At 39.1% G+C, this 24,366-nt stretch overlaps 1 long non-coding RNA gene across 1 annotated transcript in view; it reads right to left on the bottom strand.

Annotated features, from left to right (window-relative positions):
* The window catches only part of LOC122458500, a 38,911-nt gene extending 16,290 nt beyond the window's left edge, over nucleotides 1-22,621 (bottom strand). The window contains exons 1-2 of the long non-coding RNA XR_006278541.1: nucleotides 22,522-22,621; nucleotides 21,445-21,589 (exon numbers count right to left, since the gene is read on the bottom strand). This is a non-coding gene — a long non-coding RNA (uncharacterized LOC122458500). The remainder of the gene's footprint in view (nucleotides 1-21,444; nucleotides 21,590-22,521) is intronic.
* Nucleotides 22,622-24,366: the final 1,745 nt, after the last annotated feature.

Raw genomic sequence — 24,366 nt, 5'->3', positions numbered from 1 at the left:
TCATGGGCCAGATCCTTAGTCAGTATAAATGATACACAGTGGTTGTGTGGGTACAGTTATTGTTTGGACAGATAGAGTTTTTTGCTTGAGTGTATACAGTGAGTGCATTTGGAAATTCAGCATTTGCCAATAGCTGCCAGGCAGTGATATTTGGGATATGGCAGATATTGTCTGTTCGGAGTGTAGGATAATACTGTGATATTCTACTCAATATAGTTTCTTATAGTGTGTTCAGTTTATCATAGGTGCACAGCCTCTCACATGAAGGCTGATGGAAGTTGTAACTGCAACTATTGTGGGATTTTTATTAAAGGTATTCCTTGATTTCTCCAATTTTCTTGTTGTTAAAATTCTTGGGGGAAGAAGGAAATGGGGATGAAAGTGGACCAGGTAATCAATAAACACAGAAGAACAGCCTTAGGTTCTGTACAAAAAAGAATTCCAGGAGAGAAAACTCTATAACAATAACTAATAAAAACAGTTAATGAGTTTTAAAAAATTCTTCTCCCATCTGGAAGAAGCAAACCTCCCTTCAAAGAAAGAAGAGTTACAGGGAAAGAGTTCATCAGAAGGAGGAACAGAGTTGCAGTCCAATGAAATGTCATTAAAAGGAAAGAAATGGAGGGAGGGGGTATCCAACGGTCATCTGAAAGGTTATAGAAGATAGAGATGAAAAGGTCCTCAAGTACATGGCCAGGGGGATATGTAATTGCGATAGTGATTTGGATGATAATGCTCAGTAAACCTATATAAATTTTAATGAGTTGGATGAGAGAACTCAGACTGACAGCATAGCATCCAATGTCCATGGCCACATTGTATGGTTTTATTCCAGGCTTCTAAATGGTCCACAGGGTGATTCCTGATCCGGTGCAGCCAAGTGAATTGAAGACTACCTGTGGCTGCTACCAGTCCATGGCGAGGAAGTTTCCCACCTGGATTTCAAGTCTGATCTTCAGGGCTCGATGGGAGGGGACATTATCTTCAACCTGGGCCATATGATCAAACAGCACGAGTTGACAATGTCTGATGATGAGTCCAATCCTCTTGAGGCAACTTCTTAATGTTTCCCTATTCCTGATAAAATCAAACCATCTTATGCCCAGTAGTCACCACTGGCAACACAGATGAAAGGCCTCCAGCCTCCTGATGTCCTGTTTAAGCAACGTTCATGTTTCAGATCAGAAGTACACAGGTTTGATAAATTCATGATTTTTTATACAACATCACCTTGTTTGGGCTCCAGACTCTATGCATATCCTTCATGGTTGAGGCTGCTAGACAGAGTGTCCTTACATGTCAGGCTGGTTGTACCCATTTAATAACAATTTACTGCCTAGATCAGTAAAATCATCCACTACTTCCACGGTTTGTCCAGCAGCATGGCTGTCTTGAGTCGCAGCTCTTGTGCAGATGCTCTAGATTTTTGTTTTTGCCCAAGAAATCCTCAGCCCAAGGGCAGCTGCCAAGTGCTGCAAGCTCTTTATTGTATCTTTAAGGTGGTTTGCATCCTGGCCAAAGAGGACAACATCTGCATAATCCAGGTAAGTAAAATAAATTGAACCAATAGTTATTCCAGTATTTGCAGAAACGCATTCAAGGAGCCAATCCACTGGGGCCAGGACACATCCCCCCTCCTTCAACCCAGATCTAGTGTAAAACATGTCAGCCCTATGGGTCTTCCATCCCAGCCATGCTCCTGAGTCATTATGTAGATCTTGAATTGGAATCAGGAGGATATTGGGAATGCCAGTGCCTTCCACAGGGTAGCTCCCTTGACAGAATTGAGGGTTCCCATTCAGTCTATATATGCTGCTGACACAGGATGATTGAATTTGCAATGAATCTCAGATAAAAGATGAAGAGCAATTATAGTGTCCATTGTATATTGCCAAGCAGTGAAGCCCAATTGCTCTGGGCAAAGGTGTTTCATGAGGAGAGGCTGGGGTTGGGTGAGTAGGATATGTGTAAAAACTTTTCCAGGAATATAAAACAGAGTTACTGGCCTGTAGCTGCTGTACTCATTACGTGGACTTTTACTGTTGTAAAGTAGGATGATGATCCCTTCTTTCCACTCCACTTGTACTTCCGAGTAGTCCAAGCCCAGACAAAAAAAGCTGCTTTAATGCTACACTGTAAGGTGCATGTGAGAAGTTTGGGTATAATGCCATTGGATTCAGCAGCATTCCCACTTCAGTTTTTTTATGGCAGAATGGACCTCTTCCAATGCAGGTAAGTCGACACAGGTTTCAAAGTCAAAGATTGCATCTACTACTAATGCATCCAGATCTGGGCATGCAGTTGCTTCAAGATGGTTAAATGTAGTCTCATAATATTCTTTCCATTTTAGCAGGACTTCTTGGATTGAGCATGTTGTACCATCTACCTTATTTAGCAGCATAAACCCGAGGCAAAGTCCAGTTTTGGATCAAAATGATGCGATAGCTTTGAATGCAGGTTGTAATTTATTAGATCTTACTCCCTCTTCTGCCTCTTTTGCCAAATTCTCAAAATAAGCTTCATGATCCACTTTTGTTCTCATCTGAAAAATACCTTGTAAACATTTATGTTCAGTATCATCATGGTGCTGTCTGGCCACTGATTTCTATTTGAAATGTCTGATTAGATAGCCAAGAGTGTCATTTTTAGCAATCTGGTTTTGTAATGGCATCTGCATCTTCTCCGATGACTGTGCTTGACTTTCCAAGCTCATTTTTCATCATCTGGGAAAGCGCCAAGTTAATTGAATTTGCTATGCACTCTGATAGAGTAATTGTTCATAAATGCTGAATTTTCACAAATGCATTGTCCCTTATGGGTCATAACAGGCACAATCTTATGTTGAAATTGGGAGGTAGTTCTCATTTTAGAACAAGGAGATAATGGCATGTAGTTGCCGGGGCGTCTGCATCTCTGTAAACTCTATATGACCTTACTATACTACAATTCTGGACTAATATATGAAATGTGATTGTTGACAAAGAAGTTGCGTAAACTGTATGTATTCTACCTCATAATGGAAAGGGGCTTGGGAATGGAAATGAATTCTGTACATAAGGGATCTAGTACATCTACAATATCTTTTACATTAAAACTGAGACTGCATATTTTATTTTGTTCCTAAAACTATTGGTGATTGTTGGATTGAAAAAAAGGGAAATCTGTAGAAAAGAAAATGCAACAAATCTCCACTGCCAGCTAAATATGGAATCAGCTACCATTCTTGCTCAGTTGCATTAATAATGGCTAAAGTGGTTGTTTCCCCTAGCTTTTGCCTGTTGTGTGAAGTATTCACTTTCAATATAATTTACTGATTTCCAATAGACTTGTCATTTGAAAGAATGACTTTGTACAGGGACATGAAGTAATAATGATCATCTTTGTTTTCCTACTGTGAATCCTACATATGCACCCCACTCTTTCATCCACACATTGAGAAAGGGAATCCAGAGGAAGAGAGTTCTTGAAAATAAGAAGGCAGAAGATGGAGATGTGACGGTAAGAAGGCTAGAAATGAGGCAGAGAAGTGGAAAGAACTTAAGACCTTGATAATTTGGTGACTGTTATTAAAATACCTAAGAGTCAGATCACAGTCCATTCTGCACACCAGAACAAGGGGCAATATTAGGTGCCTATTACTCCTTGGGTTGGTCTGCTTAACTATATGCAGGTGTGACTGGTTCCCTAGAGCTGTTATGCCTTCCTTCCATACAGGTGGAGACAAAAAAGGGTCAGATCCTGACTTTTCCACCGTTCCTTCCCAAGATACATAGCTTAGTGCACCTAGCAGCATAGCTACATTCGTCTATTAGGTAACATATGCTCTGTCACTGTATACAATCTTCTCATCCTGAGGAGGGAGTGACTCCTTCTCTGGTTGCTCCAGGAACAGCACAATAACATGCTGCCTTTTATTCTGGACTAGATAATAATGTCATGTCCTAGCCATAAGACAGACAAATAGAATGGTAATGATGGAATATATTTAGGAAGATTTCCATTGTTTTTCCAGATACTGTTAAAATTTTACCCATAGAAAAATACAACAAACACCATTCCGTGGACTTGACTAGGGTATAGAATTTTATTCAATCAAAGATTTTTAAGTAAATATGAAGCCCTTAATAGACGTTATGTTTAATATATACTTTCTTCTCTGCTGGTACAATGATTTTGTATGCTTATTATTTTTGTAGGTCAAGTGTAGACCGAATGGGCAAAATGGATTAATAGGATCATGAATATTGATTTTTTGCAGTGTTTACTAACTTCCCATGCAGAGAGATCAAAGTAAGGCTATCATTACTTGTTCCAGTGTATGTGTACCCTAACTATATTGGCTACCATACACGATAGCCATGTATGAAATATGAATTAGTCCTTTCTCAGATGCTGTTTTATATCCCTGTATCTTAGATAGAGAAGGCCAAATGTTGATGCCATTTACATCAGTGGAAATTTTGCCATTAACTTCAATAAACCAGGAATTTGGGTTTTAAAAAAAAGAATTCCAGGTAAACAGCACTAAGCTATGTATCTTTTATAACTCAAGTAGGCCCCTGAGCTTGCTTTGGAGCTAATTGTGCTCTTTATTCCGATAAAGAATGTTGGATGTACTTTGTAACATGTTTCTGAATTCATTTTAAGCTGTGTTCCATAACTAGGTAATTTGTCCCCACTGGTTCAGCTCACTCGTAGAAAGAGTCAGTGGGGGCCTGTGGAAATAATAACATGTAATCATGTAATTAAAGGTTGTCATAAGGACTATGGAAGGAATCAAGACTGAATGCATCATCTTAATTTTGGCATTTCCTGACTTGTGATGACTTTTCAACCTTAATATTCTTTTAATGTGGATTTTTAAAATCTAATTTCTTCTGTTAAAGAAAATCAATAGAAAAAATAAATTCCCTACTGTGAATCTGTTCACTAAGAAGCACTGGAATGTGAGTCCTGAATCAGGTGTACATTCCCAGGGACTGCCTTTGCTCACTTATCTTAAAATGTCATATGGAATAAGGCAGCATGCCATCAGTGGCTGACTCATTCAACATGACAGCTGGTCAAAAATTTCAAATGAAACCTTTTTCTGAATGGAAAATTGAATTATAAACTAAATTTAAAAATTCACAAAGTATCTTTCTCCATGGAAAATTTTTCAATTTTTAATCAAAAAACCAAGAGCTGAAATATTTCTATTTGGAAAAAGAAAAGGAGTATTTGTGGCACCTTAGAGACTAACAAATTTATTTGAGCATAAACTTTCGTGCACGAAAGCTTATGCTCAAATAAATTTGTTAGTCTCTAAGGTACCGCTAGTACCGCTACTCCTTTTCTTTTTGCGGATGCAGACTAACATGGCTGCTACTCTGAAACATTTCTATTTGGATGTGCCACCCGAGTGCCATGAGGAAGCTGTAGTTCAATCTCTTCCTGTCCCTTTTAGCGGGGCTCCCAAGCCTGATACAGCTCCCATGATCAGATATGATTACATGAAGGACACATGCAGGACACAAACATAGGAAAATGGAATCAACTACCTCTTAAAAGCCAGATTAGGGTGAAATCCTGGGCCTACTGAAGTCAATGTGTTTTGTCATTGTCACTGGCTGGCAGACACAACACTAATACTAATCAAATAAAAAATAAACTTTTGAATACTACTTTTACCCTCCTAGCATATATGCCTCCAAAATACATTAAAATTAAAGCAAGTGCTATGTAGTCTGACTGTGAAAATTACTCTGGCATTGTATTAGCTTGGGAAAGTCAATATCTGCTTCTAAACTCTCATTAGCTACATTTGAGCTCCAACTCTGTATTTTCATGCATGGGTAAATGATAGGTGGCTTGTAATTGGAGCCTGCTCAAAGCAAGCAAGTCAAATGGTCAGGTCAAAATCTTCATTTTTCTCCTGCTAAGGATATCCTCAGGGTAATCAGCAGGTAGAATTCTGATCATTTTGCCAGTTTTCTTGCTGCTTGATGGCAAATAACCCAATATTTGCTATATCAGTGCAGTACCAAATACTTCTTGAAAAGGAGTACATGTGGCACCTTAGAGACTAACAAATTTATTTGAGCATAAGCTTTCGTGAGCTACAGTTCACTTCATCTTAAGCTTATGCTCAAATAAATTTGTTAGTCTCTAAGGTGCCACAAGTACTCCTTTTCTTTTTGCAAATACAGACTAACACGGCTGCTACTCTGAAATACTTCTTAGTACACTAAGCACAAGCTTAACAAATCCAGAATCTGTCACTGCCTACAGTTTGATAGAATGACAGGAAAGGAGCGATGACAATGATGATAACATGGCAAACTACAATATGGAAAGAAATATGATTCCATAGATAAGTCCATACTATGTGTTATCTAGGGCTGCATGCTCAAGTAAAAAAACCAAACAAACAACCCTCAGTCTTAAATGCATGACTGTTGACCAGATTATAGATGGTGGGTCAATTTTTGTGGGAATTCACAAAATAGTGATAGGGTTGTGAGATTGCTGAGGAACTAAGGAGTCTGTGTACAGTTTAGCCTGTGGCATATACCCAAATTAAACTGTTCCCAGAAGTTACCCAGATCACTCATGGTTTCCTTCCATCTGACTGGAACTCTGGCACTTCTGAGCAGGACAGGATCAGGCAGTCCTTTTAACCTGATAAGAGCATCTGTTCTTTTGGTCTCTGGTCTGGTGTTTCCCCCAAAGTCCTGTCAAGCAACATGCAGGGTTGGTTGTATGTCCCTTGTACCAGCAGCAATAACAAGAGTTTGCAAAGTCTAAGCTGAGGGCTTTAGCGAAGACTTCCATTCCCTTCCAAACTCCCCAGTGTACTATTCCATTGCACCTTCTCCTCCCCTAGGAGAAAAATCTCTGGCTTCTGGCATTGTTCCAAATATCTTTGGTGACATTTCCCCAACTCTACAAAGTACTCTGTGAAGGATTAAAATCTCACTGTGGTGGGAGCTGTTGTCTGGCATGCCCACCACCGGAATAAGGCTCAGGGCAGAATTGGGGAAGATCACAGCAAAAGACTCTGTATGTGTAGATGGTGATGTCAGATTGAAACCTTTACCACTCCAGCAGAGGCCACTTTGTAAGGGGCAACTGCAGTCAGTGGACCAGCAGAGTGGCCTTCTGCGTAATGGCAGCAGGAGTTGCCATACATATACAGGGGTGAAATTTTTTTCCGCTGAGAACCGGTCCCCATAAAATATTAATTGTTTCTGTATAGTAGCATCCTTGTTCCCACATTTCTATTTTGTAAAGATGGAGCCATACATACGATGTTCCTTATCAGCTGTCTGTTCTGCACAGTTTGTAATATTGTCTATAATAGGACCTTGCATGGTGACATTGATCCATGGTTCACTGTGCACTTTACTGCTAAACACTTACTTAAAAACAAATGTAGAAAAAGAAAAAAGCTTTAAAAAAAGAAAAACAAGCATCAACTCTGACAGGTAGATGTAGTGACGGAGACAGGTTCACATATTAAATTGCAAAGCTTCAAAATCTCTCAAATGTGAGGCTTTTTTATTGTGAAAAATTGCCAGCCATAAGTTTCCTATGAGACACAGCCTCTTCTACTTTTTAGTTATAATGTTTTCATAATTCCACAACTATAGCAGAGTCCTCCAAGGAGCCAAAACTGTTGTCCTCTGAATTTGGGATGAGTGGTAATCCACTGAAAATTGTAACCCATTTATTTTCTGTTTTATATAGAGCTAAGTACACATTTATTTTCTGTTTAAAGTGAGATATGTTTTTATTAGAGATGGACAAAAGTTCAGGGAGCTTTAAACCTGCCAATGGATTATTTGGGTTCACAAAACTAATTTCAAATATGGAAATCCCACCTCACTCCCAGTGTAATTTAACCCTGTTTGTCTCTTGAGAGGTTTCAGAGTAGCAGCCGTGTTAGTCTGTATTCACAAAAACAAAAGGAGTACTTGTGGCACCTTAGAGACTAACAAATTTATTTGAGCATAAGCTTTCGTGAGCTACAGCTCACTTCATCAGATGCATTCAGTGGAAAATACAGTGGGGAGATTTATATACACAGAGAACATGAAACAATGGGTGTTACCATACACACTGTAAGGAGAGTAATCACTTAAGATGAGCTATTACCAGCAGGAGAGCGGGGGGGCGAGGAAGGGAGGAAAGAAAACCTTTTGTAGTGATAATCAAGGTGGGCCATTTCCAGCCGTTGACAAGAACGTCTGAGGAACAGTGGGAGGTGGGGGGAGGGGGAAATAAACATGGAGAAATAGTTTTACTTTGTGTAATGACCCATCCATTCTCAGTCTCTATTCAAGCCTAAGTTAATTGTATCCAGTTTGCAAATTAATTCCAATTCAGCACTCTCTCGTTGCATCATCTCAGGCATTGGACCCTGACAGCAGGATTGTCTGGCTATGTAGACTCCCTCCTCAGGCCCTACGTTATCAGCACTCCCAGCTATCTTCGAGACACCACTGACTTCCTGAGGAGATTACAATCCATCGGTGATCTTTCTGAAAACGCCATCCTGGCCACTACGGATGTAGAAGCCCTCTACACCAACATTCCACACAAAGATGGACTACAAGCCGTCAGGAACAGTATCCCTGATAATGTCACGGCAAACCTGGTGGCTGAACTTTGTGACTTTGTCCTCACCCATAACTATTTCACATTTGGGGACAATGTATACCTTCAAATCAGTAGCACTGCGATGGGTACCCACATGGCCCCACAGTATGCCAACATTTTTATGGCTGACTTAGAACAACGCTTCCTCAGCTCTCGTCCCCTAATGCCCCTACTCTACTTGTGCTACATTGATGACATCTTCATCATCTGGACCCATGGAAAAGAAGCCCTTGAGGAATTCCACCAGGATTTCAACAATTTCCATCCCACCATCAATCTCGGCCTGGACCAGTCCACACAAGAGATCCACTTCCTGGCCACTACGGTGCTAATAAGCGATGGTCACAAAAACACTACCCTATATCGGAAACCTACTGACCGCTATTCCTACCTACATGCCTCCAGCTTTCACCCAGATCACACCACACGATCCATTGTCTACAGCCAAGCTCTACAAATACAACCGCATTTGCTCCAACCCCTCAGACAGAGACAAACACCTAAAAGATCTCTATCAAGCATTCTTACAACTACAATACCCACCTGCTGAAGTGAAGAAACAGATTGACAGAGACAGAAGAGTACCCAGAAGTCACCTACTATAGGACAGACCCAACAAAGAAAATAACAGAACGCCACTAGCCATCATCTTCAGCCCCCAACTAAAACCTCTCCAACACATCATCAAGGATCTACAACCTATCCTGAAGGACGACCCATCACTCTCACAGATCTTGGGAGACAGGCCAGTCCTTGCTTACAGATAGCCCCCCAACCTGAAGCAAATACTCACCAGCAACCACACACCACAGAACAGAACCACTAACCCAGGAACCTATCCTTGCAACAAAGCCTGTTGCCAACTCTGTCCACATATCTATTCAGGGGACACCATCATAGGGCCTAATCACATCAGCCACACTATCAGAGGCTCGTTCACCTGCGCATCTACCAATGTGATATATGCCATCATGTGCCAGCAATGCCCCTCTGCCATGTACAGTGGTCAAACTGGACAGCCTCTACTTAAAAGAATAAATGGACACAAATCAGACATCAAGAATTATAACATTCAAAAACCAGTCAGAGAACACTTCAATCTCTCTGGTCACTCGATTACAAAGTGGCTATTGTTCAAAAAAAAAAAAACTTCAAAAACAGACTCCAACGAGAGACTACTGAATTGGAATTTATTTGCAAACTGGATACAATTAACTTAGGCTTGAATAGAGACTGGGAGTGGATGGGTCATTACACAAAGTAAAACTATTTCCCCGTGTTTATTTCCCTACCCCCCCACCTCCCGCTGTTCCTCAGATCTTCTTGTCAACTGCTGGAAATGGCCCACCTTGATTATCACTACAAAAAGGTTTTCTTGCTCCCCCCACTGCTGCTGGTAATAGCTCATTTTAAGTGATCACTCTCCTTACAGTGTGTATGGTAACACCCATTGTTTCATGTTCTCTGTGTATCTGTGTATATAAATCTCCCCACTGTATTTTCCACTGAATGCATCCGATGAAGTGAGCTGTAGCTCACAAAAGCTTATGCTCAAATAAATTTGTCCCTTGAGAGAAATTAATAGATTTTCTGGCCAGCAGGGATAATTAGATCTTCTAAAGTGACCTCAAAAGTGCTCATAGTTGGGTCAGCTCCAGAGATTGAACCTGGGATCTTTGGACTGAAAAGCATGAGGCACTGCTTGAGCTACAGTACAAGATTCTAGATTTATTAGTATTAATAATGTTTCTCCATCAAAAATAAAGTCTGTATTATAGATTAGGCATAATAGGTGTCCAACCCCAGGGTCTCCTCAGAGACCAAAACTCCTCCTGGAACTCCAGCTACAACATGGTCCTGTTATACTGTCCAGCACAACTGAAATTAGCAAGGGCAGACTCTTACCCATATTGAACTTGTTTTTTGTTCAGCAAACTTTTCCTCCCTCTTGTCTCCTCACTATTTGTAATTGGAACATCAGCCTAACAATAGCCAAATTCAGCTTCTGATTCCATACTGTTAAAGTGGGTTCAAAATTGAGCAGAACAAGTTCAACTACACCTGATTTTCTTTGGCAGAAAACATACTAAAACAATGATATTCAGAGTGAAAGCTTCAGTTTGACCATTTTTGTGCACATTGCAAGTCGCAGTATAAGTTGCTATGAAACATGGCCAGAAAGACACTCTTAAAACCTGTACAAAAAATTGGTTCCAGGATGAAATATCATTGACTATAATCCAGCTCAATGTACATTTAAAGATGAGTTATAATAATAAACCCTTGAAAAACAGGGTTCATCATTAAAATGCCGACAGCTAACATAATGAAATGACACTATGAATGAAATAATGAAAATGCTACAGTGGAAACATGCAAAATAAGATGGGAGGGATGAAGATCCATCAGTGCCTGCAATAACAATGAACAATAACAGGGATACGGCCACCTGAGACTAATGAATTAAACCCTGCTCAATACTCTATATGAAGTGGAAATACTTTCTCCTCCAAGTCAGTTCCCATATGCCCTGGAAAATTTCATATTTTACATATGACCACAAATCACCATAATTATGCCTCAATTCTTATTTTGTTTTCCTTGCCTCCTTCAATGTGCTTCCAAAACTCTTGGATTGGCTCTTGGATTTAGATTAAAAAAATGACTAAAGACAGACAGGTTACAAAGCTGAGTTACAGCTCTAGCAGATTGTATATTTTTTTCTTTGATTATAAGTATGGCCAAATTGTGTTATACTGGTATAAAACTAGTGCATCTCACCTAACATCAGCAAAAAGTTACTCTAAGTTTAAGCAGTGTAACAGAGCAAAATCTGGCCCATTGAATAATACTTTAACTGAAGATATTGTCCTAATTTCAGTGGGACAACATTCCTGGTAAAATACTTGTCACAGTAAGGATGACAGAATATGGCTCTTCAAAAATTCTCATTTTCTTTTTTGTATTTTTTTTTAAATATAATGACTTTTCCGAACAGATTTGGGTTGTAGTGGTATCAAAATAACCTGATGGTTAGGAATCTGGAATTCTGGACAAATTTCAGAGAAAAACAATATAGATTGAAATGTAAAACTCATGAGGGATGAACAGGCTAACTACATAAAGACCAGTAGGAAGATTTCTTATCTACAGAGCTAATCCAAAGCCTGTTAATGACAAGGTAACCTTTTCCATTGACTTCAATTGGTCTTTGATCAAGTCCTTCTGGCTTTGAGGGAGGTTATACTAAATTGCAAGTTAAATAGAGTTAGAGAATTTAAAATTGGAAGATTGCTCAAGTAACCTTATGCTTAGGAAATTTCAGCTACTAATTTGAAAAATATTGGAAATTAACATATCAATTATTAACAAAGCTACTGCCTGAAGCACTTATAAGGGTAGCTTGTTGGATGAGTAGTAACGTGATTAGACATATCTATCACCAGGGCTATCTAGATTCCGCAGCACTTGAGAGGAATGGGATATTGTTAGTCCTCTTCTTGTAGGATTCTTTGAAAACCAAAGATAGCTTCCACATGTAAAGCTGCAGGCTACTGTAAAAGGGTATGCATTGTACTCTGAAGGGGAAAACAATGGCTTTACAGAGATGGCACTGAATGAATGATCCTTAACTCTATGTAGAACCAGACGGTTTGATTAATTATGGAGATGTGCATGAGCTGCAAAATTAAGATCCAGATCCAGATTCCAAACATCCCAACTTTCAGGGGAATTCAAATTCAAACTTTTGGTTCAAGCCCATCTCTAACTGATTATGAAAACAAACATCCTCTGCTTGAATTACTTATGTAAATTTGTTAGTCTCTAAGGTGCCACAAGTACTCCTTTTCTTTATGCTGATTTGAGACCATAAGGTAGTATGAGGTACTAACGTTACAAAAGTACATCCCTGCTAATTAATGTAACTGGGGTAAATACACCCTTCCCTTCAAACACAGCAATGAACGGGTTTATAATACAAGTAAAAAATAAGTTTATTAACAGAAGGGCATCTGACATTAATAGAACTAAAATAAGTAAAAGTGGTAAATTTCAAGATGGTTGCAAGAAAATAAAAGTGAATACATGCATCTAAAAATCTAAAACTTAATCTAGCAAGATACAGTCTTTATTCAAGATGGTTTCTCTCACCCACAATCTCCTTCCAAGCTTTTTACTGACCAGCTTGGCCAGGACACATCACAGACATCAAATTGCTTGGTTTATTTGTCTCTTTAAAGTGAAGAATAAAGCTGGAGTCTCTCTCTGTTTCTTATGTCCCCAAAGAAATTGCCTTTGTCGGGCAAGTCAGGAAAGCCTGCTGGGGATTCAGTCTCTTGTGTCTCTCTGGAGTGCAGGAGCCAAGTTAATTCTGTGTCTCTTGAGCTCAGGATCAGGATTAACCCCAGTGGGTGAGCTTGATAGCTTTGCTTTCTGGTAATATATCAACTGAGGTAAACCCACATTCTGTAGTCTAGGACAGACCTGTTTATCTTCTTTACCTAGACTAGACTGTCTGTTCTTAAGCATGTTTTAGTAATATCATAGGGAGGAAAACTGTAACTTCATATATATTATGTGAACACATGCATTTTACAATACTATTAATAACCAGTGTGTTATTAGGTTTCAAATTATATCTCAAGAGGGATATTTTGTACAAATATTATTGCAGCAGTGTGTTGGGTGTGAATACAATGGTGCCTGGGATCACAATAGACCAGTCAGCCTAATTTCAATACCTGGAAAGCTATGGGAACAATTTATTATATCATGAGTTTATAAGTACCTACAGAATAGCCAGCACGGACTTGTCAAGAACCAATGTTGCTAAACCATCCTAATTTCCTTCTTTGACAGGATTACTGGCCTTGTAAATAGGGGGGATGTGATATATCTTGATTTTTAGCAAGGCTTTTGACATAGTCCCACCTAACAATCTCATAAACATAGTAGGGAAATGTGATCTAAATAAAAGTACTATAAGGTGGGTGAACAATTGGTTGAAAGACCTTACTCAAATAATAGTTATCAATGATTCACTATCTATCTGGGAGGGCGTATCTACTGGTGTCCCACAGGGTACAATGCTTCTCAATATTTTCATTAATTAATGAAATGGCTAATGGAATGCAGAGGATGCTTATAAAATTTGCAGATAACAACAAGCTGGGAGGGATTGCTAGCACTTGGACAGTAGGATTAGAACTCAAAACAACTTTGACAAATTGGAGAATTGCTTTGAAATCAGCAAGATTAAATTCAGTAAAGACAACTGCAAAGTACTTCACTTAGGAAGGAAAATTCAAATGCACATATATGGAATGGGGAGAAACTGGCTAGGTAGTAGTACTGCTGAAAAGGAACTGGGGGTTATAGTGAATCACAAATTGACTGAGTTAACAACATGATGCAGTTGCAAAAAAGACAAATATCATTCTCCGGTGTATTAAAAGGAGAATTGTATGTAAGATATGGGAGGTAATTATCCCACTCTACTTGGCACTGATGAGGCCTCACCTGGAGTACTATATCCAGTTCTGGGCACCACACTTCAGGAAATATGTGGTCCCTGTGGAGAGAGTCTAGAGGAGAGCAACAGAGATGATAAAGAGGTTTAGAAAACCTGATCTATGAGGAAAGATTTAACAATGGGCATGTTTTGTCTTGAGAAAAGAAGATGGAGGAGGGAGGGTATGGTAACAGACTTCAAATACGTTAAGGTCTGTTATAAAGAGGATGGTGATTAATTATTTTCCTTGGCCACTCAAGGTAGGCGAAGAAGTAATGGGCTTAATTTGCAGCAAAGGAGATTCAGTTAGATATCAGGAAAACAATTCTAACTACAATGGTAGTTAAACTCTGGAAGAGGCTGCTAAAGGACGTTGTGGATCCCATTGTTGGATGTTTTTAAGGAAGGTTGGACAAACACCTGTCAGGGATTGTCTAGGTTTACTTGGTCCTTCCTGAGCACAGGGGGCAGGACTAGATGGCTTCTTGAGGTCCCTTCCAGCTCTACATTTTTGTTATTCCATTATTAACTACTTTTTTCTTTTAAATAGTAAACATTTGCTATTACTCAACTTTTTTCAGCCATAGCTCTCAAAGCATTTCACAAAATATCAGTCAGTATCAGTATCCCCATTTCACAGAAACTGAGTCACAGAGAGGTGAAATTACTTGCCCAAAGTCACAAAGCAGTTCAATGGCAACAATGGGATTACAACCTAGCTCTCCTGGTTTTTAGTCCAATGTACTGCACTCTGGACTATACTGCCTCCTCTAAGATGTTGGACCTTAACCAATTTGGGGCAGGGATTGTCTTTCACTATGTATTTGTATAGTGTGTAGCAGAGTGGGTCTCAGATCTTAGTTATGGCCTCTTTGCACTACTGTGTTATAAATAATACTTTAGTAGTCGTATTAACATTTTTTGCATGGGAAACCACTGGTGCAGAGTTTAGCTCTCTGCAGCTTTTCTAATGCACAGTCAGTGTAGAGGGACAAAATATGGCTGACAACTGCACAGTGCTATGGGATGATATTTGAAAAGCTCTTGGTCTCTGTCCTTTTTGGTCCTAAGTTCTGGTCTCCTCTGCACTATGGAGTAGATAGGTTCCATGAAACTAATTTGTGTTCAGGATAACATATATCTTTTGGCTGCTGGTATTAAATTCTGATTATTTTTTTTAACAGAAAATTGTGAAACTGAGGGAAAAGCTTTTAAAAAGCATGTAATTTAAACTGCAGCTTGTCAGCCAAATGTTTTTTACTGTGCTGACATACACCTGTCAGACTACCTGCAGCAGAAGTGGACTCATCTGATTTATGGATACAACTCAGAATCCTTTCTGTAGGATGGGCCTGCAGGGCTCTGGCCATTTGGGATTTATTTATTCTCAGTGTGATGGCAAGTGCTGGAAATGTAGCTAAAACACCACCACTTCTAAAACTTGGCTTACAAAAATAAGACTTTGTATGTCCCTTTCCTCTATACCAAAAGAGTTAAAGAAGTGAATACCTTTAGGATTAAAAGATAATGGAACCATAAAAATACTGCTTAAATATCTTCAATTAGAACATAATGGTACCATCAGCCTAAATAAAAACCTTTTGGGGGAAAATATTGCCATGGCTTCTCATCATTTTTTAAAGAAACCATTTGGGTGGTATTTTCCACATGGCTAAATGTAGAAATTAAAGATTTAAATTAATCCCTTTCAGATAACAATTCACTTTTCATTTTCTATTAAAAATCATCAAATTCTGTTTTACTGCATGTCATTTTAGAAATTGTTAGTATTAGCAGCTACTACAGTACTTGAGCCTTACATTTTCCTGTCCTAGAGGAGAAATTTTGCTCTGCAAGCTAATTCTATTGAATAGCATTGTGTTACTGTTTTTTAAAAAAGGCAGTGGAAAGTAATGCTCCAGGCCTTGTACCGTAGGTAAATCACTAGGATTATTAGTTCTCCTTCGGTACATGTTATAAATATATTTATATCACGGAATAGCCCATTAATTCTCCATATATTTATGACCACAATTAGTGATGGATCATTCTGCACATATTTTTCTTAAATTGTAAATTCATACAGCACAAAAGCATAAATCATCAGTTTGACCACAACTGATGCATGTACATGTATATGCATTTGTGCGCGCGCACACACACACACAGAGACATGCAGAAAGAGTTACTCTGATCTTGCAATTTAAAATGGCATATGAAGCCAATGGTCTTCCTGTTTGCTATTAATGTGGGAGTATAGTGAGGCCAGGATATAGTAAATTCCCATGAGAGTGCTAATTTTGCTGATACAGTACATCAAGTTTTTTGATGGTATTGATTTCATGATTGAACTTGCACCACTGAAGTCAGTGGGAGCCGGACTGCTACCCTAAAACAACATCTGGAGGGAAGGACAATAAGAATAACCAATTCAGTTGCACAAATAAAACACTTTGTCACTTGCAGCCAGATGCAGGGCAGGGAAATCTTTATACCCCACAGTATGTTTGTTCTGTGTGTGTGTGTGTGTGTGTGTGTGTTTATGAATAGATATGCATAATTTATATACACACATGCATTACAGTGCAAACAAAGACATATCTTAGTTCTAGTATTCAGTAAATGAAGGCTTTGAGGATAACAATAAATGTTAATGTTTTATCATAAATACTGTAAGCTAGAGAATATACTTCTAAGTGTAAGTTGAAAACATTTAACCAGCACATATTATAATATGTTCTTGACATTTTAGTTTAGATACTTTAGTAGATAGACAAGCATGAGTCATATCTGTCAGGTTTTTCAGCATAGCAGTATCAATTCTTGCAATAGCTTTCTGCTATTGAATGAGAAATTTGCCCTTCAGGGATCTTAAAATCTGTCTCAGCATTTTGTCTTTTTTTTTTTTTACATTTTTATCAGAAATCCCATCATGCTTGGGGACTTGTGTGCATACGCTAAAAGGGAAGATATGTATCACAAATGGCATGCTAGAAATACCTAACTTGAATTCCAATTAAATGAAACAGTTCAGATTTTAACTGACATAGTAGATAGATTACAAATTGGCAATTTCAGAAACATCCAAAAACCTGCCAATTTTATCTGCCAAATGCTGATCAGTCATTAGAGTGGACTTAACCAAATAATGGAGACTTCCCCCAGACTACTGGCTGTACTTAATGTATATGGGCCAGATTTTCCACTGGTGTAAACTGATGTAGCTAGTCTAAATTGGTGTACCTCCATTAAATCAATGGAATTATATTGATTTATATTAGTTAGAAATCTGTCCCGAAGTATCTATCATATTAACATAGCTGAGATTTGAAGACGGACCCTCATAGGCCAAAAGCCAGGGCATCTAGGAGATAAGTATCAATGTTGATTGATAAGTAGCATTATGCTTCTCTCAGTGGAAGTTACTGATTTTATACCTTAGACTCTCATAAACTCATAGCTACATACAGATAGGTCCCAATTATCCACATGTTTTGTGTAATTGGAATTCAGATTAAACAAAATTTATTTCTATCTGAGTTTCAGGCTGGGGGAAGAGATGATGTAGCCAAATTCTGAATAATCTGAAATTTAGATCATAAAGGTTTGTGTAATCAACATTTACCTATACCTCTTAAAATGTGTTTCTTTCTCCATTGTTAAGACCATTACACTGCCTTAGTCTTCCTGTCATTTGTATCGTTGATCAATAAAACAGCAGTCATGATTTGCCAGTTCTCTGTTCCCTGGTGGCAAGACAAGGGTATTTCCTTCTATTCATTAAGTTTTCCTCAGTGGCAATTTGGCCTGTGATTTTTTGACTGTTTAAAGCAATCTGGTATGGATCGGATGCAAACAGCAATACAAAATACAAAATCAACTTTGATTTAATTTTTCTATAGGCACATTATATTTTAGTACTGTAGCATCTCCAAGGGTTGTCTTGTTGAAATCCTTGTAATCTAAATCTACAGCATCACTTTTCAGGATAATTATCCTTTATTACAGCTATGTTAAACCTCTAGGATTTAAATCAAAATAAAAATGTAAACTTTCTCCTAACAATATTTTTCCAATATCCAAAAAATGTATTCTCATTAGATGGAATTTAACTTAAAATCCTCAGTGTTTTGACCTATTTTCAATTTTGATCTTGTAAAATTGGAAAAACTAGGTTTCTCCCTGCTACACACTAATAATTACATGTAAGAACTGAGTTTTGTTACAAACTATTCACTACCTATAATCTGGAGTAGATTGGTGAGATGTTTTCATGGCAAGTGAAAACTTCTCAAGTTGTTTCTGAGAAAAGCAAAATATTTTGCTGTTTCAGCTCCATTTTCTATGGAAATTTGGGACTGGATGAAATTCTATTGAGTCCCAGGACTTACACTCTTCTGAGATTCAGCCCCCTCCAAACACCACCAGGAATGTATCCTCCCCTATCTGAACTCCTGCTCACTGGGACCCTTTTTAGATAAGTTCATGGAGGATAGGCCTATGAATGGCTATTTGCCAGGATGGGCAGAAATGGTGTCTCCTCTATTTGCCAGAAGCTGGGAATGGGTGAAAGGGGATGGATCCACAGTGATGAAGCCACATCTGGAGTATTGCATCCAGTTTTGGGCCCTCCACTATAGAAAGGATGTGGACAAATTGGAGAGAGTACAGCGGAGGGCAACAAAAATGATCAGGGGCTGGGGCACATGACTTATGAGGAGAGCCTGAGGGAACTGGGCTTGTTTAGTCTGCAGAAGAGAAGAGTGAGGGGAATTTGAAAGCAGCCTTCAACTATCTAAAGGGGGATTCCAAAGAGGATGGAGCTTAGCTGTTCTTAGTGATGGCAGATGACAGAACAAGGAGCAATGGTCTCAAGCTGCCATGCGGGAGGTCTGAGTTGGATATTAGGAAACACTATTTCACTAGGAGGGTGGTGAAGCACTGGAATGGGTTACCTAGGGAGGTGGTGGAAGCTCCATCCTTAGAGGTTTTTAAGGCACAGCTTGTCAAAGCCCTGGCTGGGATGATTTAGTTGGGGATTGGTCCTGAGCAGGGGGTTAGACTAGATTACCTCATGAGGTCTCTTCTGATTCTATGATCACTTGATGATTACCAGTTCTGTTCATTCCCTCTGGAGCACATGACATTGGCCACTGTCAGAAGACAGGATACTGGGCTAGATGGACCTTTGGTCTGACCCATTATGGCCATTCTTATGTTCTCTTAGGATCTGTAGTGGGGGTATTATAGGGTGACCCAGACGCAGTGCTTAATTTTTAATTAAAGAGATGCCAGGGCTCAAGCCTCCCCCCACCCTGGAAAAAAAAGTGGCCTGATTTTTCACACTTGTTCTCTGGTCACCCTAGGATTCTATGTAACAGTTTTCAGTGAATATATGGTGTAAGGAAACTTACTGACTTGTAGCCAAATTATGTCCTTAAATCGTAAGCAAGGGCTAGGACTTGCTGGGTTTACCATCTGTTCTTAGATATCATCCTCTGTCATGAATTTCCAGAGGCAGAACCCAAAAGTCCTTCCTGGCCTCGGTGTGAGGTTCGTGTAATTTTACCTTATAGTCTGCAGAGGGACAGGATTTCATGGCAGTGTCCACTAACACTAAAGTGAAGTTTTATACCGCCAGCATTCCTTCCACTCTTCCTCCCACCTCAGCACTCCTACATGAAGGATTTTGAAAGAATTGCTTACATAATATACCTGGAGATTGAAGTCAGTCTCTCACCAAGGAAGGAAAGGACTAGCTCTGATGCATTTTTTTTTTAAGATTTAGGGGAAGTTTTTGAAATGTACAAATGGTAGCTAATGTTAGGTGCCTACATATCACTGGTAGTCAGTGAGGACTGGGCACTTAGCTGTCTCTTGTGTCTTTGAAAATCTTCCACTCAGCTTTCTTTGACTTTTTTCATTCTGAAAACTGCTCTTTCCAACAATAAAATTTCTGGGAAAATGCTAGAAATGTTTGCATGCAATGGAGAATTGGGTAGGCTGGGGGGAATCAAATAGTCTGGGACACTTCCGTCCTCAGATATTCAGAGCAGCCTTAGAAATCCATGGAAACCATCAGGGTACACCTGCAAGCAAAATTTGCAAAAATTCTGAGCAAATTGTTTGCATAGATTTAATTTTTCTCCCTTCCAGCCCTACCACCTCATTTGTATGCTACACACTTCTGCAGGAGCTAGAACATGTAAAATGTTCTCTTTTATTTCAATTAATAAAACTATCATAATGACATAAAGGATTGCTGGTCAGGAAAAGGGCACATTTCTGTAAGATTGTCCTTTAGATTTATTTTAATCTCACCTACCTGCTTTGTAACTATGCCATTTAAACCCCTTTGTCTGTTTAAAAAAAAGTCTTAAACACATTTATTCTGTTTGCCATCTTATTTCATATATTGTCAAGTAACAAAGACTACTGAATCTAAATAGGTCACCTCAAAGTCTTCTTTTTTCCAAAGGGAATAAATTTAAACTGTTTTCTCTAATAACAAATGTTCTGAAAACCTGAACTCTCCCATCTGTTTTGCCTTCTGCACTCTCCACTAGAGCAATGGTTTTGGTATGAAAACAAAACCAAATATGGCAATTTAGACAATGCATAGATACAGCTTAATATAAACAAATATATATGTGTGTGTTTTGATTTGTATGCTATCCCAATTGCCTTTTCTACTTGCAGCTTCAGATGGCTTTAGGGATTTCCTCTACACTAGCCTTTAAATCATGGTCAGCAAGGTACACGATGTTCCATTAATAATATATGTGATCTCTCTTTTGGATCATTGTTAATTCCAGAGCAAAAGCATGGGGAATTTCACTGAGAAAAGTGGAATTAACAAGAGTAGGGATGAGCAAAGTGGTTCACTTAAGATAAGATTTCCCAACAAACTTGTTGTTTGTCCTTCAGACTGAACCTGAAGCAACAATATGTGATGATTCTTTAAAGTTTGCATAAGCATGGGACCTTTACTCCATCCCATGATCTGCCACTTACCTGCAATGGCAGGTCCTTCTTCAGGTGTCTTTACCTCCCATCTCTGGGAAAGGTAACTCCACTCACTCTGTCAATGTTTTGACTTCACAATAAGAAAAAGCAGCTCTTTCCCCATTCTTACATCCTATGGAGTAACCTATTTGCTTGGAAAAAAGGGGACCCTTCACTGGGCTCTGCTGCTTTCAGCTTTTGAAAATGTAAAGGTATAACTTGGTTTATCTGCAACACCCTAACATGAATCACTTACTTAATTCTAAATCTTGGGATTTTTTCCATACCTTGTGTTGACAGCTGGTAATTGTGGAGTAAGGAGTTTTAAGAATTGTAGCTATTCTGCATGTGGTTTCTGCAGCTTCACATTCTGCAGCATTCTGTGAGGCAGAGTTCAGGCAGCTTGCTTGTTGGTAGTAGTTATAGCTGGAGCTAGAATCAAAGAATAAAATGACTGGGTGTAGTTTTGTAAACCTCTTTTGATTGTGCTAGTTGTATTTGTTCATTTATTGGTTATTTTAATTGGATCAATGCAACAAGAAAAATAAAATGATCATTCATTTAAAGAAGGGTATTTGTCTCATTGGACTACTGGAAAAACATCTGCTGAGCCTCCAAGCATAGCCCTTGTTGCTGAGAATAGTAGACAACCAAGTATAGCATTGGTTAAGTGAAGTTACCAACTACAAGAAATGCAAGATTATGAAAATGAAATATTCCTCCACTTCTTTCTGTCCAACAGTAGTATAGCAGGAGAACCCTGTTTAGGTGATGGATGGCTAAAAGGAAAATTGCTGAAAGAAAAACAAAAATGGAGGCCTCATCCAAAGCTGATTGAAGGCAATGGAAACTCTATGTTTACTCGCTAAATGACATACAAGTGATCACTTACCTAGTGCTGTTTCATTTCATGTTCCCTATAACTCTGATTCACAGAGCACATAATATCATCAACTAAATAAGGCAAACAGGGAATTGTGTCTATTCAATGTCTTGTGTTTCACTTTGATTCTTCTACCAGTTGTGCTCTTTTATGGCCCAAAAAATATGTGAGCTGGCAAGTTGCATGAAAAGCAAAATTGTCTGGGGACTTGGTTGCTGGTACAGTCTCTGAAACTACTTTTACTTTTTTTTTTCTTTTTCATTTTTTGTAATAGACTAGATTTCAGGTTGCCAGCATTCCTTTAAATATATTTCATTGTTTGGATATTTCAAGCCTAAAGTCTCAGTTGCTGAAGACTATGCAATGTGACACTACAACATGTCTCTTTGATATGCTAATTGTTTCCTCTCAGCTGTTACAAAAGCATCTGTTGCACATTGCACACACAGAGCAACGCTCAGGGTACAGCCCTTCTCATTACCTTCTGCTGTTGATTCTGCTACCTCCAGCCTTTTAAGGTCCATTCTGAGGCCCCTATGGAATCTGTTAACAGCAGTTGCAAATGGGAGAGAAAGTCAAGTAAGCATAAAAGTTAAAGTTCAGAAACATTTCAGTGACATATGCCAAACAAGGTATGACTGACTATGATTTCTGCAGTGATAGGAAAAGCAAAGAGTTATTTATTAATTTAGATTTACACAGTAGAGGCAAAGTCCCTTGCCATATGTTAAAAATGTAATTGTGCTCGTATTAACAAAAGCAAACTCAGAAGCTGCTCCAAAACCAGCAAGGAAAAAATATGCAACTCACCCCAGCTACAAACAGTAGCCTGTCCTGAAAGCTGGGAAAAGATATGTTCTTTGCATGCTCTGAAGATCAAAGTGTTGTTTGGGCTCTTTTGGACCACAGTAGTGGGGGCATGAGTTACAGTTCAGGCTCCAGCTCAAGCATCTCTGCAGACCCCACAGCTGTGGCAAATAAGCATTTCCCAAGGCCATTAGTTATTCTAGGATATTACTCTGTCAGAGAAAGATAACGATACAGTGGAACACAGATATAGTGATACTCCACTTGTGTTAAGTAGAACAAAACTTCCAAATTAATAACAATAATTAATGAATGTTTTGCACTTATACAGAAATTTTCAGCCAAGGATCTTAAAGTGCTTCAGTAAGATTGGGAACTATTATTATCATCCTTTTAAATAAAGGAGAAATGAAGCCTAGAAAGGTTAAGTGACTTATCGAGGAGGCACATGTCTAAACTGCAAAATAATAATTAAAAAAACCCTGCAGCAACGACTCTTAGTCTGTGTCAACTTACTCAGGCTCAGGCAATAGGGCCATATCAGTGTAGTTGTTCTCACTTGGGATGGAGCCCAGGCTCTGAAAACTGGCAAGAGGGGAGAGCCCGAACTCCAGCCCAAATGGGAAAGGATACCCTTCTATTTTTAGCCCCATCCAGTAAGCCTGAGTCAGCTGACTGGACTCTGAGACTTGCAACCACAGGGTTGGTTTTTTTGGTTTGGTGGGGGTTTTTTCGCAGTGTAGACACAAGTGTCAGTGGCAGCAATAAAAGCCAGGTCTTAAGGCAGAGCTGCCTCCCTTTGTCTCAGTGCATTGCAAAGTGCAGTTCCATTTAGGAGGAATCTTGTCTTGTAGGGATTGATCCTACAAGGTGCTGAGTACTCTTGACTGCCGCTGAAGTTTATGGAAGCTAAGAGTACTCAGCGCCTCTTGGAAGGCCTCAGTACTTTGCATGGGCAAGCCTGCAGTGATGATAATGTGTGAAAATAATCATTTCACTGTAAAAACGTTCTACTGTGTATCTTTCAATATACTGTACACTTAGGGTAGAACAGGTCAGATTTAGCTTTTGGTTTGCAATAAAGGTCCTAACTGAGGCACAGAAGTTTAAGAAACTAAGAAAAAAATGAGTCAATGGCTCGATTTAAATTAGAACCCCTTGATTCTCTTGGGGTATGTCTATACAACAAAGAAAAACCCATGGCTGGCCCATGCCAGCCGACTCAGGCTGTGGGGCTGTTTCATTGCTGTGTAGACTTCCAGGCTCAGGCTGGAGCCCGTGCTGGGACCCTCCCACCCTACAGGGTCCAAGAGTCTGGGTTCCAGCCCAAGTCTGAAGTCTACATAGCAATGAAATAGCCCTGCACCTGAGCTCAGGTCAGCTGGCACGGGCCAGCTGTGGATTTTCTTTGCTGTGTAGACATACCCTTGTGCATCAGCCTTTTCTCTAACTACTATGGACCATTGCTCTCTGCTGGATAGTATCAGAACTTCTGAGCTGTGTGTCATATGTCCTTTAC

This window comes from Dermochelys coriacea, chromosome 2, assembly GCF_009764565.3.
Source record: "Dermochelys coriacea isolate rDerCor1 chromosome 2, rDerCor1.pri.v4, whole genome shotgun sequence".
In the NCBI taxonomy this organism is placed as follows: domain Eukaryota; kingdom Metazoa; phylum Chordata; order Testudines; family Dermochelyidae; genus Dermochelys; species Dermochelys coriacea.
The sequence above is the reverse complement of the archived record's forward strand: the minus strand, read 5'-3'. Positions and strand labels throughout refer to the sequence as shown.